The following is a 3,317-nucleotide window of genomic DNA, read 5'->3' on the forward strand; positions in this document are numbered from 1 at the left end:
CCGCCATGCTGGAAGCACGGGACAGGAATGGGAAGTACAAGAGGCAGGCCCTGCAGCTCAATTGAACAAAAGCCGCCGAGAGAGGCAGACGCTTCTAGCTGCTGCTGGAGCTGGAACCCACGGAAGACATCAGCTGTCCTGATGAGACCGCCCAGGACTACCTGACACTGAGGAGTTACTAGGACTGCTGCTCGCAGTGCACCCAGGAGACTTGGAGGACGACCCTTGGACACAGGTATACCTAAGGGGGAGTATAGGAAGCAGCCTAGGGGAACCACACTACCATCTGGCTGTGGTGCTGCCAGAGATTCCCCACTGACCCAGTGGCAGATCACTCTGCTGCTGTTTGGGCTCTGGGCCAGGACACAGTGGACTTGGGCAGGCCCATGTTCCCCCTGCCATCCCACCCCTGGGGTGGCAGTAGTCCCCGTCCTTAGGTCAGGAGGCCTGCGCTCCATGGGTGCTCAACCCCCTGCTAGCGCCCTAGACTGCTTGCTGGGGTCCCTGCCTTGGCTAAGGGCCTGGGCCCCCTGAACCACTCGCAGCTACCCAGCCTAAGGGTTAAAGCCTTTGACTGTGGGGTGCCCTACCCTGGCTGAGGTCCTTGGCCCCTGAACTATTTGCATGCCTACCCTATCAATGGGTTGGGGCCGGAGACTGCTAACTTCCCCATTTACTTAAGCTGTTTCAGGACCGTCTGTAGCAACCAGTGTAGCAATGGGGGTAGTGTGCAGGCAACCAGGGGGCAGGGCCAAGCGGGAGGGGATATCATAAGAACAGCCATAATGGGTCAGACCAAAGGTCCATCCAACCCAGTATCCTGTCTACCGACAGTGGCCAATGCCAGGTGCCCCAGAGGGAGTGAACCTAACAGGTCATGATCAAGTGATTTCTCTCCTGCCATCCATCTCCATCTTCTGACAAACAGAGGCTAGGGACACCATTCCTTACCCATCCTTGCTAATAGCCATTAATGGACTTAACCTTCATGAATTTATCCAGTTCTCTCTTAAACCCTGTTATAGTCCTAGCCTTCACAACCTTCTCAGGCAAGGAGTTCCACAGGTTGACTGTGAGCTGAGTAAAGAATTTCCTTTTATTTGTTTTAAACCTGCTGCCCATTAATTTCATCTGGTGGCCCATAGTTCTTATATCATGGGAACAAGTAAATAACATTTCCTTATTCACTTTCTCCACACCACTCATGATTTTATATACCTCTATCATATCCCCCCTTAGTCTCCTCTTTTCCAAGCTGAAAAGTTCTAGCCTCTTTAATCTCTCCTCATATGAGACCTGTTCCAAACCCCTAATCATTTTGTTTGTCCTTTTCTGAATCTTTTCTAATGCCAATATATCCTTTTTGAGATGAGGGTGTACACAGTATTCAAGATGTGGGTGTATCATGGATTTATATAAGGGCAATGAGATATTCTCCGTCTTATTCTCTTTCCCTTTTTTAATGATTCTTAACATCCCGTTTGCTTTTTTTACTGCCGCTGCACACTGGATGTCTTCAGAGAACTATCCACAATGATTCCAAGATCTTTCTCCTGATTAGTTGTAGCTAAATTAACCCCCATCATATTGTATGTACAGTTGGGGTTATTTTTTCCAATGTGCGTTACTTTACATTTATCCCCATTAAATTTCATTTGCCATTTTGTTGCCCAATCACTTAGTTTTGTGAGATCTTTTTGAAGTTCTTCACAGTTTGTTTTGGTCTTAACTATCTTGAGCAGTTTAGTATCATCGGCAAACTTTGCCACCTCACTGTTTACCCCTTTCTCCAGATCATTTATGAATAAGTTGAATAGGATTGGTCCTAGGACTGACCCTTGGGGAACACCACTGGTTAGCCCTCTCCATTCTGAAAATTTACCATTTATTCCTATCCTTCGTTCCCTATCTTTGAACCAGTTCTCAATCCATGAAAGGATCTTCCCTCTTATCCCATGACAACTTAACTTACATTAGAGCCTTTGGTGAGGGACCCTGTCAAAGGCTTTTTGGAAATCTAAGTACACTATGTCCACTGGATCCCCCTTGTCCACGTTTGTTGACCCCCTCAAAGAACTCTAATAGATTAATAAGACATGATCTCCCTTTACAGAAACCATGTTGACTTTTGCCCAATAATTTGTTCTTCCATGTGTCTGACAATTTTATTCTTTACTATTGTTTCAACTAATTTGCCCCTATTGATGATAGACTTACCGGTCTGTAATTGCCAGGATCACCTCTAGAGCCCACGTTAAATATTGGTGTTACATTAGCTATCTTCCAGTCATTGAGTACAATAGCTGATTTAAAGGACAGGTTACAAACCATAGTTAATAGTTCTGCAATTTCACATTTGAGTTCTTTCAGAACTCTTGGGTGAATGTCATCTTGTCCCGGTTACTTGTTACTGTTAAATTTTTCAATTAACTCCAAAAACCTCCTGGAGTGACACTTCAATCTGTAAAAAGAAAAGGAGTACTTGTGGCACCTTAGAGACTAACCAATTTATTTGAGCATGAGCTGTAGCTCACAAAAGCTCATGCTCAAATAAATTGGTTAGTCTCTAAGGTGCCACAAGTACTCCTTTTCTTTTTGCGAATACAGACTAACACGGCTGTTACTCTGAAACTTCAATCTGTGACAATTCCTCAGATTTGTCACCTACAAACGATGGATCAAGTTTGGGAATCTCCCTAACATCCTCAGCCGTCAAGACTGAAGCAAAGAATTCATTTAGTTTCTCTGTGATGACTTTATCGTCTTTAAGTGCTCCTCTTGTACCTCGATCGTTCAGGCTAGCCCTGCAAAGGCAGAAAGCAGGTTGGGCTTGGGTCCGTCCCATGTCAAGGGGCTCGAGCTGTCCTGGGGGTATCCCATTTTCCCTTTGGGAAAACATGGTCACCCTACTGACTGTGCTTCAGAGGCACGACTTTTTTGGAGCTCCCGCTTAAGCTGGGGAGCAGCCTGCGTCAGCGCTACCCGAGCCTGCTCCCGCCTGCTGCTGGTGGCGGTGAGTATTGGCCCCACTCCCCCCACCCCGAGAGCCAAACTCTGGCCAGCTCCTATTCCCCCCCCCCCTTGCCCACGTCGTGAGGCTGGAGGCGCCCCACGAGCCAGCGAGTCAGGGCGGGGGCGGCCCCCTGCGGGGCACCGTCCCTGAGAGCGGGAGGAAAACAAGATCGTCACGTGAGGGGGCTGCCCGTGCTGTGTGGTGACGTAGTCGGCGGGGCGGGGTTACACACACTGATGCCCCCCCCCGGCGTGCGTTGCTGGGGGAGGTGAGAAAACGGGACGCGTCACGCCGACCCCCAACA

Source organism: Lepidochelys kempii, chromosome 3 (assembly GCF_965140265.1).
Source record: "Lepidochelys kempii isolate rLepKem1 chromosome 3, rLepKem1.hap2, whole genome shotgun sequence".
NCBI lineage: Eukaryota > Metazoa > Chordata > Testudines > Cheloniidae > Lepidochelys > Lepidochelys kempii.